The sequence below is a fragment of the Cryptomeria japonica genome, chromosome 3 (genome assembly GCF_030272615.1).
Source record: "Cryptomeria japonica chromosome 3, Sugi_1.0, whole genome shotgun sequence".
NCBI classification, from domain to species: domain Eukaryota; kingdom Viridiplantae; phylum Streptophyta; class Pinopsida; order Cupressales; family Cupressaceae; genus Cryptomeria; species Cryptomeria japonica.
Window position 1 is genome coordinate 579,355,773 of NC_081407.1, and position 14,533 is coordinate 579,370,305.

The window sequence follows — 14,533 nt, forward strand, 5'->3', positions numbered from 1 at the left end:
TCAGGAGAGTCAATATCCCTGATGTATCCCAATTCAAGATACCCTTGTCAAGTTATCAAATCCCTATCAAAAATACCCCTCACTACAAAAAGAAAAAGACAGATGTTGTTGATCACGTTTCTCTTACACCTAAAATCGATGAAGGTGAGGGGAGAGGATACTTGGTACAATGGTGGGTCCACCCTACACGTGTGCAAGTGCACAAGACACAAAAAAAAATTGTTCTTTTTAACTTTAAAACATATTTTTGGTAAACTAAGACATGAAAAAGAAATCTACTTTAGTGGAAAAATATGACTTTCATCGACAAAAAGTTTTACAACAATGATTAGTAGTTTATGATAATTGATCTTGGGCATTCAAAAAAAAGAAGATGCAAAAATAATATGATTAGCTCAAAAAATATTTCAAAATCAGTTTGCTTATGGTTTTCTAGGTAATTTCAATTTTTTTTTAATAAAAAATGATTTCATATTCTGAAATTATGTGCATTTAAAGTTTAAATATAAGGGTTGATTTTGAATGTGTTAAATTATTTATTTTTAAATGATATACCAAATATAATGACAACCCATTTTAGATCTTTGAGTTATCTTTCCAACTCATTTTGAATTTTTAAAATCTGACACCCGAGTGAAAAGTTATGCCTATTTTACAAAAACTATTTTTTTCACTAAGCGCACACATTGACTCACAATTTTTAATGAAAAATTCAAAAAAATGTTAGTTGGGAGGATTTTTTCATTAAGAAAACGCATTTTGACGCTTGCGCAGATGCTGATTGACCAAAAACCTACAAAATGGTGGTCATAAAATTTAAATTTCAAATCTCTCACATTGTTTGATGGTAGACATGTTGAAATAGTGAGGCAGACATGTTGAACCAATGAGGCGGATGCTCTGAAGTGCAAAACGATGCACTAAAGCAAAAAATTGCAAGCTAAAAACACTACAAACCCACACAAAAGTTAGAAATCGGGATGTGGGTCCCACTGGGCATGCCAAAATGAAGCAAGGGAAAACCAATGCAAGGTTAGGTGGTTAGCTTAAATCCAAATAAACATAAAAAGCCAAATAAAGTATAAACCAAGTTTCTTATACCTTGCAAGAGAGAGTTCTCTCTTGTTCCTCCAATTGAGCTATTGGTGAAGCCAAGGATGTGCCCCTCCTTAATGTTTTTGGATTAGCTCCTTGATTGGGATGTGGATTGATCTCCACACACAACAAGATTATTTGGATTTGGATTGGATTTGAATGATGATGGATATGGATTAGATGAGAGAAGATTTGGGCATTATGATGGCCTAATGGATTATTTTGGATTTCAAATTAATAGCATAAGGTTAGATTAGAAGTGGATGAAATGGCCAACATAAGAATGTATGAAAAGTGGATGATTTGTGAGGAGTGGAGACTCCAATTTATAGATTGGAGGAGGCCAAAATGAAGGGCCAAGATTGATTTTGGGATGAAGGGTTGAGATCCATTTGAGAGGGAGCACATGCATTGAGAGGACAAGGTGTGAGATTCAAGAGATATGCCATAAAGAAATTTATTATTTCCACACCTCTCAAGGTACATGGGGAAGAGCTCCCAAGTACATTGGGAAGAGAAAAAAGAATATAAAATTCCTTGGGGGAGGGAACTTCACAATTAAAAATTCCAAAATAAGAGGATGTATGGGAAGACTAAATGGATAAATGAATTAAAAATTCCTTGGGAAGAGGATGCATGGGGAGATTCAAAGAATTTGAATTTATTTGAAAGGATCAAGGTGATTAGGGATGTGCAAATGATTATAAGGATTGATTAGGTGGGTTAATGAGGGATTAGAGTGCAAGTGGGCAAGTTAGAAGGATTTGACATGAGGAGAGATAATGAGTGGAGAAATATGAAATTGGAGGATAATGATAATTATTCTTCTAGAAGAATTAACTAGGCTAAGTGGAGATTAGGGAAAGTGATTTGTAGGAATCACTTTAGTTAGGTTAATTATTTAAAATTAATTAAGTGGGTTTTAGAAGAAATAATGGGTGAGGTGACTTTAGAAAAATGAGGAAATAATTAATTTATTGATAAATTAATTATTAGACTATAGTGATAAGATTGATTAAATTAGATTTAATTAACCTTTAGAAGAAGGGAATTAACACAATTAAACTTGTTAATTATGTGGATAGACTTAAATTAATTAAATATTAATTTAATTAATTTTAGGTGTCTACACATTGAAATGTGATTAATAGTAGAATCATAATCATAGGGCGTCTTGGCATAATTAGATTGATTGTCTGTATTTTTATCTTTTCCTTTATCATGTTTAGGAAGTGGCTCCTTAAACATCACATGCTCTTCAATGGAGGTGTGACCATCAAATTTTATGTTGCCTGTGTTAATAAGATCTTGTATGATATTCTTCACTCTGTGACAATTGTTCATTAGATGCCCTTTACTCTTCTGATACTCACAATATTCATCATCATTCCACCAATTTGGTTTTACTTTTGGCTCATATGGTGGATTTTTAGGTAGTGTTATGATCTTGTTTGCCACTAACTTCTTAAACCATGTTTTAATCAGTTCTCCCAACAGAGTGTATTTCCTTTGAGGTTTTGATTGCCTTTGATTGTTTACTTGATTGTTTGTATTAGAGGAACTTGCACTGGGGAAAGCTATCTTAGGTTTCAGAATATTTTCATCTACTACCTCGTCATTGACTGTGTTCTTATTATTGTTCCAAAAGAAGGGTTTGTCTTTCCCTTTTGATTCCTCTTTGTTCTCTTTGAATATCTTAATGAAACCTTGTTCAATAAGGACTTTTTTGGTTGACATTCTTTTCTCAATGACCTCCTTGAAGGTAGAGAAACAAGCTTTTCATATCTCATATCCAATATCCTTGTTGACGTTTTGAGTGAACATTTCAACCATTTGTTTTTTTGGTATATCACAAGAGCATCGACTAGCAATACCTCTCCATTGCTATAAAAATGAAGAGAAAGATTCCCCATTTTTTTGCTTAGTACTACACAAGGTATCTGGTGACACATTTGTTTCAATGTTATATGAGAAGTGTTGTAGAAAAGCCTCTACTAAATCACCCCATGACTTAATTCTAGGTGGAAGTTGGGAGAACCATTCCATTGCTTGTTCACTTGAACATTGTGGAAACAATCTCATCAAGTGTGTTTCTTCTCTTGCTACCTCAATGCAATCTATGAAAAACTATCTTATGTGTGCCGTAGGGTCCCCTTTTCCTTTGTACTTATCAAATTTTGGTGTCACAAAATGTGGAGGGAATGGAGGCATTGGAACACTTCTATCAAATGGGTAAGGACATATATCTTTCATTGTATATTGTTGCTTTAGTGTATTCATGTTCGCGATTTTCTTTTGCAAATCCTTGATTTGTGGTTGCAAGTCATTCTTGGGTGGTATCTTATCTCTTTGAGGTAGTCCCATGCCTGAGCCATCGGGCGGAGGAGGAGGGATATAATGCATATATGGATGGTATTGATCATAGATGTGTTCATATGTATATGGTGAAAATGGATTAATGGAAACAACAATATTGAAAGACTAACAAGGATCAACCATAAAACTGTAGCCTAAAAATAAAAATGATCCACCATACACAAATGAATATTCCTAAGACCATGCAAATAAATAAAATAAACCTAGATATACCATTCACATGTCTAGTAGGGTTTCAATCTCCATTTCTTCCTATTTCCATTGATCTTGTTTGATATATTTGCTCTCAGATTTAATGTGTACACAAGAGCTCAACAAAGAATGGATTGTGGTTGATAGAATGATTGCAAAAGGCTTGATTTCATTAGATTTTTGACAATTATACAATTAGGTTTGATAATGAAGAGGGAATCCTTTTATATAGAGAACACTATAAGAAATGATGGGATAAGATTGAGAGGAGTAAAGATAAATGATCGACTAGGATTAAAGGGTAGGTAGAGGAAATAATTAAATGATAAAGGAGGTAGGTAACAGAAGAATTAAGAGATGAGTGACATGTGTCATAAAAGAAAAAGGCTAATGAATTAATTAAATAAATAAAGATTTATTTAATTAATAGAGAAAGTGGGATGAATTAAATAAATCAAATATTTATTTAATTTAGGGAAAGGAAAATTTAAATAAATAAAATTATTTATTTAAATGAGGAAAGGATTAGAAGATGATTAATGAATTAATTAAATAAATAAGATTTATTTAATTAATAGAAGATAGGATAAAATAATTAAATAAATAAAAATATTTATTTAATTAAACAAGACAATTCTAGGTGTCTACAAATATAATTACATACAAAAACCATGCAATACCAACATAACTCAAATAGAATCCATGTAAGCATCCCCAAACACTTGTCAAAACAATAAGTTTTTAGACCATTAATATTTATCTAGTGCATATCACACAATCCATTTAATCAAATTCACACTTCTTCCAAAATATCATATAATCCAAATTGTTACAAATAAATTTCATCATAGAAAATACACTTTTATTTCCTTAAACTAATATCAACACTCTTTGATTACCCAACATGCCTAGATCTAATCTCCGTTGTGTTCTCCCTTAATACACTATCATAGATTCAAGCGAACATGATAGAAAAAACTCTTAACACATAACTAGGGGTAGGTTTATCAAACATTTAGAGTGACCACCAGCAACTTTGAAAGAAAATAATCCAAGAAGTAAAATTGTCAAGTTCGACATTAAATAATGAAAAATACCGACAATTTCGACAACTAACAACACCGAAGACATGACAAGTGTCATAAATTAAATCAAAAGAAAAGAGAATTTAGTGGTCATTCCTTTAATAAGAAATTTCAAAAGAGAAATGCTAGCCCCATTATCACAAAATATAATTCATAAGTAAGTCAAAACAATCACTGTCATAACAAAAATCTCAAAACAAGGTGAACAATTTCAGCCACACCATAGGGAATAGCCACTACACAACACCCAAGGTCACACATCTCAAGTGCATTAGAGAATGTATAATAGAAACCTCAAGCTATTAAATTAACTACATATCTTTTAGTACAATGCAACCTTATGTACACATGAAAGTTCATATAATTATATTTTATGTAAGAAAACATATGCAAGAAAGGGAAAGATATGGTATTTCACACAAATAGGGAGTACACTCGATACATAAATGTCATTATTTACGATATCACAATTACAAAGAAATCACTTTCATAATAATACTATTTTCATGGAGATCTTAAGCATAAACTTCTAACCACTTAATGATTTCAACAACTACAATTAAATTAATAACATATAAATGCACTATTCCTATCATCATTTATCCTTTCCACTATAATTTTCCTTAAACAATACATCCTTCACAACTCGAGTAAGGTAAGGAAATGGATTAATTTCTAAATCTTTCGCTAATCAAACACAACATTCATATACTTCTTTATAACCATGAAAGATTTTTACAAAGCTTAAGACTTCTATCTTTCAAAATAAAACAAAGCCACAAAAAAACAACTTCATATCCTCTATACACATTCTACATGCAATGCACAAATTTATCCTAATCAATACGTATTCTCTATCATGACCTATCAAACAACTAAATCATATGAACTACATATAGTATTTATGCAAAAAGGTATTCTATCTACTTAATGACTTTACATGAAGTCTTGAATGCAATACCAAACATTTTAGGTCTTCAATTCAGAATTAATCAAACATTCCTTAATGAAATCCATACAATATTCATTAATAAGCATCAATTACTTCTATTGAATATCAAATACATCATTTAGTAGCATTTCTATGAGTTCTTATATCTAGATAGAGTGAAGAGGGAGATAATTTGATAGTCACACAATTCATACATATGCTTGTAAACCAACAAGATCATATAAAGATGATTAAATTTTAACCTATGCATATTTCCTTTATTGTACATTACTTCATTTTGTTGCCTTCTTAGAAGCATGAAATTTCATAAAATTCCAGATGAAACTAAAGGTCCTAATTTCCCAAATGAGGTCTATATAGACAATTTTTTTCGTGCATACAAAACCTCTTGCGTAAACACTCACTACTTCTCATCGATACAAATACATTTTTAACCATCATATTTCATTGAATATCAAGATATGAAAAGAAGAGGGGAGAGATAACTATTAGTTAACTAATATATGAATATGAATACACATCAAACATGTTCTTCATTTACACATCCTATTTTATACAAAGTCAATTCAATATGTCAATTGGAAGCACATTATCATAATGTTCATAAGAAAGTCTTTAATTGAGTTAGTCATGCAAAAGAACATGGTGGAATCCTTAAAGAGAACACACACAAGAGTCTCAAAAAAATCACAAACATTCACTCACGACCAAAAGACATACACAATAAATATAGTACACTTGATGTAGATAGTTTTAATTTCTAGAGAGAGAGAGAGAGATACCTTTAATTCACTATGTATATGCACTTAATATCTTCCAATCAAGTTCTCATGATCTGTACTAAATCAAATTACATGTATAACACAAGCACTTCATCATATGGCAATACATTATCTAACATAATAAGCTAGTTCTAAAAATGCAACATCGGATAAGGAGGCATAGGAAATTTCCTCTAATTAGGAGAAATCATATATCTAAAACGTCTTAAGGGTTTGAGTAGATACTAGAAATTTCAAGCAACCAAAGAAACCCTAGAGGAATAGACTAACATTTCCAAAAAGAGTGAAATATTTTTTGATAGTCTCCCCAAAAGTTGAAAAAAAAAACTTTGGAAATTTTTTTGCCTAATAATAATCTATCGCTTCCCCCAAAAATTTTTACAGGAGAAAGAAACTTCCCCCAAAAATCAATGCTTCACCCTAGTTCAAAAATAATATTTCTAAAATTGTAATGAGTTTAATTTAAATTTCATTAAATTTATTTACTAATTAATTTATTTCAAATTACAAATAATAACTTAATTTATTAACCAATAAAGCTTTTAGTTTAATTTATTTATACAAATCATTATTTAATTTATTAATAAAACATAAAAGTATTATTACCTCAATACACACACACAAAGATACACACACACACACACACATACACATACACATACACATACACATACACATACACATACACATACACATACACATACACATACACATACACATAAGAAAGTGAAATTAAATTAACTCACACCAAATATAAATAACAACTTATAGTAAATTAATAACTAAAAATATAACAACAAAATAAATCAATAAACCCATACGCAACACATAATCACACATAAAAAACATACCAAAGGACATCATATTATTGCCTATGTGGCATTCTGATTAAGTTGACACTAAACAAAGGACACTTCTCTATTACCAAACAAGGCTAAGGGTATGAAAATTGGGTCTTATGCTATCCCCCACAACTTCCATTGGGATTATGTAGTCATGCTCAGACCTAAGAAACAGGAGGAGTCAATGCCTTATACGTGCAACTCTGCATCACCGAGCAAAGCACATATACAAATAACATACATATAACTAGAAATTACCCGCACACCAGTGAATGGGAATCGTGACATTTTGTGTCTCTCCAAAGTGAGTGACAAAAGATCATCCCCTCACACCCCATACAAAATCAAACAAATAACATGAAATCCACACATGATACATCTCATAAGTTAAGGAAATATGTCAGTCCTGGGTCAATTTAAAAAAATAAAATCTAACATTTAATCATCCATAAAGATAAAGTGCATAACTAACATATATCAAATCAAAATATCATAAAATATCTCAATCAAGAGGAATTCAATCATCAATAAGGAAGTCAAAAGAACACATGAGATTAATCATAATCTAACATAACTATCATAAAAATATTTCCTGGAGGGGCATTATAGAATTAATGAGATATAATAAAAGATAAGCGATAAAATTTTTTTGTTCCTCTAACGATGAAGAAAGCAATTTTTATGTAACTTATTTCTCTCAGAAATATTGAGGACTTTATTCTATTAAGAGCCTAGAATGATTTTCATTTATATAACATTAGTAGGCTATATATAAACATATACAACTTCATACCTCAAAACAAAATACCAATCCAAAATATAATCTCCATCATCAACCATCCTAATTTTGGGAAATAAAAAATTGAGCATGCAATTTTTTTAAAATATAGCTACATCTACCATCCATCTAATATATTACTTAAAGTCAAAAAATCCAACTTCACAAATCCACTACATCATAGCAACAATATTTTATTATAAGGATTTTTATGGTAGTCTATCATGATGTGTATATTTAGATAATACCAACCTTAGTTCAAACAAGGATCAAAATAAGATCCACACGTTATATACAAGTCCAAACAAGATAGTCACATTATATGTCACTATTATCATATCATCACAAAAATATCAAAATCAAGAATATCAAATAGAACAAAATAGTTATTGATAATTTTAAGATCAAATGCTATAAAAAAATACCAAAAATAATTCAAAAAAATAAAAATCCAAAAAATAGTAAAGAAAAAAATTCTCTTTGGTAAAAAGAATTTCTACGAAGCCTTAAGGTACCCTCCATGATGATAACATGGTAAACATGTTTGTTGTCTAACAATTACATAAGGAAAATAATAAAGACAAATAATACATCCAAGAGGTTAAACCATTCTTTTGATGCTTTTGATAAATAACATGATGAAAACCTAGTAGGTAGGAATCATTCATATGATCATTTTTCTATATATACCATCATTCATATGATCATTTATCTATATATACCATTACACTTGGGGGGATATTTTCCTTTTGGGAGGGGTAATTAAATAGCTTGAAGGCAAACACCCATTATATTAAAATAAAAAGAATAAATCTAGACAAAGTCCATAGGGAGTAGTAGAAGAAATAGATAAGGAAAACAAACCCTGAGTAGACAAGCTAGAACATGACTAAACACCCCCAACATAGCTGGAAAAAGCAACCAAAATGATCCCAATAACACCAACACAAGATCAAGATAGCCTAAACATCCAAGCCCTAAGAGCAAAAGGAAAGAGAAAGAATATTCTTCAAGAAACTTGGAGATCCACCGATTCCATCCCATAGTCTTCAACAGTTGTGTCCTTTGTGTCATCTAGAGCAATGCCCTTAGCCTGAATGGTACCTTCAAGGCCCTCCAGATGAATGGAGGATTTGACCCATTCTAAATTTTTGTCGATGTCCATCTTCATCCAATTTTGCAAGAATTCCATTCCCCTCAAGGCCAAGCGTTTTTTATCCTTGTATTCCTCCTCATCATCGAGAAGAACTAGAGGGAATTTGGGAACATTCAGAAACATCTTATAAAAGTCCTTAGGGATAGGAATGCATTTGTATTATTCTATATTCAACAATACATCATCAAACCCACCTAGAACTTGTCCTTTGAATAGTCAGACACAGAGCATTCTTTCCTTATCCTTATTCAAGCCCAGATCCAGGGAAATCGCTAAAAAAAAAATAGAATAAATATTCATGTTCACTTGATATTTGTGGTTTGCAATCATGAATTCATCAACCAAAATCATCTTCGTAGCATGCAGAATGAGTGGATGGCCATGACAAAGAATATCCTTCAGCCGCTTATTGCCAATATTCCCAAGAAAATACATCTCTATTTTCATGGAGTTTAGTCAGATAGAAGTGTCTATTACCTAGAAGATATCTGGCACCCAAAAAATCTAAATAAATACCCAAAAGTTTGGCTCTTCTACAAAAGGAAGCACAAAATAAACCCTTTCCAAATCCAATAGATAAAGTAGAAATAAGGGCCAACTTTCTTGAGAAAAATTATAAAAGACAGGTCATTATGAGAATTAAGCCTATAAGAAAAACATACTCCATTCCATCATTTTGTATCACCAAAGATATAAATTCTTATTTTCTTTTAGTCATCCTTTAAATGCTTGAGGGCATATGGGATCGAACCCAACAGTAAAAAATTATTAATCAACAAAAAGAAAGGATGGTCACCAATACCTATTGAGCTGGCAATCATACTTTCACATGAATTAAGATTCCAAAATCTTTGCACTTAATTCATAAGAGGAATGGCCCAAGGAGCCAACCTGTCCACCCTCTTTTTTGAAAAAATTGCCTACTTTTAGAATCAATATCATGCATCCCTAATTAAATAGAAGTCTCCCGATGTGTTTTTCCATGAAGAGATTGGGATTTGAGACACGCCACCATCATACACAATTCATAAAAATCTAATAATAAATCTTCTGCCACCCCTAAAATGGTCTATCCAGTAGGAATGATGTCGTTCACTTTTTAAATTTGAATTTCACACTTGGGGGAATGCTATGTAATACACCACAATTTTTAACATTAAATTATCATCCATTTATTCCATATCATATCCTTTCATATTTCCCACCCACCTTGAACTTGGTAACAATTAGGGCACAAACATAAATCATACTTTAGAAAAATCTTAGCATATCCATCATTTTTGCAATACAACAAACCATCACTCAAAATAATGCTAAGCTAACTATATCTTGGAGGAAAGAAAACTATTCCTATGCAAAACAGTCCTTGTAAATCACATTCAAAATCCTCAATCAAGTAATCCACATGTCTCCTATCCTCCACCTAATCATCCTTCCATAATCTACTTGAGTAATACACTATCCTTTCATTTTTGTTATAATATTTTCTTTCTTATTGTTATTGGTTCCTAAAATATAATATAGCTATCCATATATCCCTCCATAATACATCCATTTCTAAAATAAATCGGTTAAAATAGCACAACTATAATCCATTTAGTCATGTTATGGAATCTAGCACATTTTCTCAAATCCTAATTTGTTAAATTCATACCCTTGCTACAAACCTTAATAATTTTTGTGACAATATCATCTTTGGGATATGTCTATCCTAATCATCGAATTATTTTTGGGATGTATCATTACCACATCAATATCATCATCATCATCATCAACATCATTAATGAGTCACTAGGTTTTTAACTTAGCTAGGGAAAATATCACATTTGTCTTTGCATCCTTGTGCACGCTTGCTTGCTTTCTTTTGTGTATCATATATACATATATATGTATGTACACACACATACACACTATACACACACACACACACACACACACACACACACACACACACACACACACACACACACACACACACACAAATATATGTATGTATGTATATGTATATATGGGTAAGTGCACCAAGATGGTGAACTAAAAGGGGGTATAAGTGGCTACTTTTTTTTTCCGAAAATAGGTAAACCTGAACTTCAAAGAGATATTTGAAGGTCATGCACTCAAAACTAGGGGTTGAGAAAACAATAAGAATTGTATTACTTTGAATCTAGTTTCTAAACTCCTAAATTTTTTTAAAATTCGATAAGATTAAAAGGGTCAAACCTTTCATGCACGAAAAATTGTTCCTGATTTTTTCAAAAAAGTATAACAGTTGTTTTTGTGCACTACACAACATATATAGTTAGATTTAGTATTTTTCAAAAACCTTTGGTAGGATGATAGGTAAAAGTGATATATAGAAGTTGTGTATTTTTTTGTTATTTTCCGTTGAGTATTTTTTTTAATGATTTTTTGAAGTGACCGCATCTTGAAAATTTGGTACTTGTTCCTACGTTGGGCATAACTTGCATGAAAATAATAAAAAATGCATTTTTTTTTTTTTAAGTGTATAGAATCTAGTGTAGAACAATAATATGTAATTTATTTTGAATTTGGTCAAGTATATCAAAAGTTATTAAAATAATGGTAGACATATGTCTGTGAGGATTGTCAAGGCACTGATAAAGAAAATTAAAGTTTACTATGCTAATCTTGTCCAATTATAGAAAACTTTATATGGCTAGAAAACTAAGAAGATGTGTAAGATTATGGTGGTAATTTTAGAGATACCCACTTGATCATTTGTAAACCTGATGACGATGAAGTCAAGAAATCATGCTGGAGGATGAAAAAACGCGTAAAAGGACAAAAAAGTGGGGAAAATGAGCTTGCAAGCCTTAGGGTCATTTTACAACCCTCTTACCAAGCCAAAACCCACACAAGTTTTGAAAAACAAAAGGTACTATTTGAAGTTCTAAATAACCCGTATGGGTTATGTAGAACTAAAACCATTATTTTGTGTTTTACAAAACTTGTACGGGTTATGTAAAACTAAAAACATTTATTTTTGTTTCACAAAACCCGTACAGGTTATGTAAAACTAAAAAAAAAATTGTTTCACAAAACCCTTACAGGTTATGAAGACATAATAATGTATGCTTGAAAACTTAGCATTTACTACACATGATTTAGACATACCTATATAATATTTGTTTATGTATGTATATATGCATATCTATAGTTATATATACATATATTTATATAGATATATGTATATATGTTTGTATACATGAATGTATCTCTTCTTTTCCTCTCTCTCTCTCTCATCTTCCTTCGAGCCCATCATTGTCTTTGTCTATTATGAGCCCTAATTATCTTCCTTGAGTTCTATCTCATCTCTCTCCCCCTCACACTTCTCTCTTTTTTGATTCTCTCACCCTTTTCACCTTCTCGTTCTCTCTCTACCTCATGTCTCTCACCCTCTCCTCCTCCTACTCTCTCTTCCTATCCCATTCTCTCTCTCTCTCTCTCTCTCTCTCTCTCTCTCTCACACACACACACACACACACACACATTATCCTATCCTATTCTCACCCTCTCCCCCTTCTCTCTCTCCCTCTCCCCCTCCCTCTCCCCCCTCTCCCTCCACCTCTCATTATCTTATCTCTTTCTCTCCCTCTCTCTCTCTCTCCTATACTCTTTCTCTCCCTCTCCCTCTCTTTATCCTATTCTCCCCATCTCCACCCTCCCTCTCCCTCTCCCTCTCTCCCAATTTCTCCTCTATCTCTCCCCCTCTCTCTCTCCCTCCCCCTCTCCTTATCCTACTCTCTCCCTCTCTTCCTATCTCTCTCTCTCTCTCTCTCTCTCTCTCTCTCTCTCTCTCTCTCCCTCTCCTTTTTCCAATCTCCCTCTCGCCCTCTCCTTTTCCCAATCTTCCTCCCTCCCCCTCTCCTTAACCCCTTCTCTCTTTTGTCTCTAGCTCTCTCTCCATCCCCCTCTCCTTATCCTATTATATTCCTCTCTTCCCATCTCCTATTCTCTCTCTCACCCTCTCTCTCTCTCTCTCTCTCATTTTCCCAATATCCCTCTCTATCCCTCTCTCCCTATCTCCCTCTCCTTTTCCCAATATCCCTCTCTCTCCCTCTCCCACAATTCTCTCTCTCTCTCTCTCTCTTTTTCTCTCTCTCTCTCTCCTTTTCCCAGTCTCCCTCTCTCTCCCTCCCTCCCTCCCTCTCATTTTCCTAATCTCCCTCTCTTCGTATCCCCTACTCTCTCTCTCTCTCTCTCTCTCTCTCCTTTTCCCAATATCCCTCTCTCTCCATCTCCCCCTCTTCCTTTGTCTCCCTCTCGCTCTCACCCTCTCCCTCCCTCTCTCTCTCTCTCTCTCTCTCTCTCTCTCTCTCTCTCTCTCTCTCTCTCTCTCTGCCTCTCTCCCTCTCCTTTTCCCAATCTTCCTCTCCCTCTCGGTATCCCCCTCTCCTTTTCCCCATCTCCCTCTCTCTCTCTCCATCCATCCCCCCTCTGTCTCTGTCTCTGTCTCTGTCTCTCTCTCTCTCTCTCTCTCTCTCTCTCTCTCTCTCTCTCTCTCTCTCTCTCTCTCTCTCTCTCTCTCTTTCCCAATCTCCCTCCCTCTCTCCATCCACCCTCTCCTTTTTCTATTCTTACTCTCTCTCCCTCTCCCTCTCCTCATCCTACTCTCTCTCTCTCTCTCTCTCTCTCTCTCTCTCTCTCTCTCTCTCTCTCTCTCTCTCTCTCTTTCCCAATCTCCCTCCCTCTCTCCATCCACCCTCTCCTTTTTCTATTCTTACTCTCTCTTCCTCTCCCTCTCCTCATCCTACTCTCTCTCTCTCTCTCTCTCTCTCTCTCTCTCTCTCTCTCTCTCTCTCTCTCTCTCTCTCTCTCTCTCTCTCTCTCTCTCAGCTCCCTCTCCCTCCCTCTCTCCCTCTCTCCTTCTCCCTCCCTCTCTCCCTCCTTCTCTCCCTCTCCCTCTCGCTCGCTCTCCCTTTCCCCCTCTCCTTTTCCTAGTTCTACATAACCCGTATGGGTTATGTAGAACTAAGGCCAAAACTTCTAGTTCTACATGACCCGTATGGGTTATGAGAAATTGTGAATGTTGACATAAAAGGTTTCCATAACCTATATGGTTTATGGGAAAATCTTAATATATTTTAGTTCCAATGGCTTAAAAACCAGCAATGCAAGTTGTTTGAAGATCCCACTGCTTTTGCACATGATTTCCTGGGATAGTAACAATCAAGTTTTCATATTCTTTTCTCTCTTTTGCTTTCAAATGATTGATTTGTCTCATATATTGGATTGTTTTTGAAGTTATTTTATC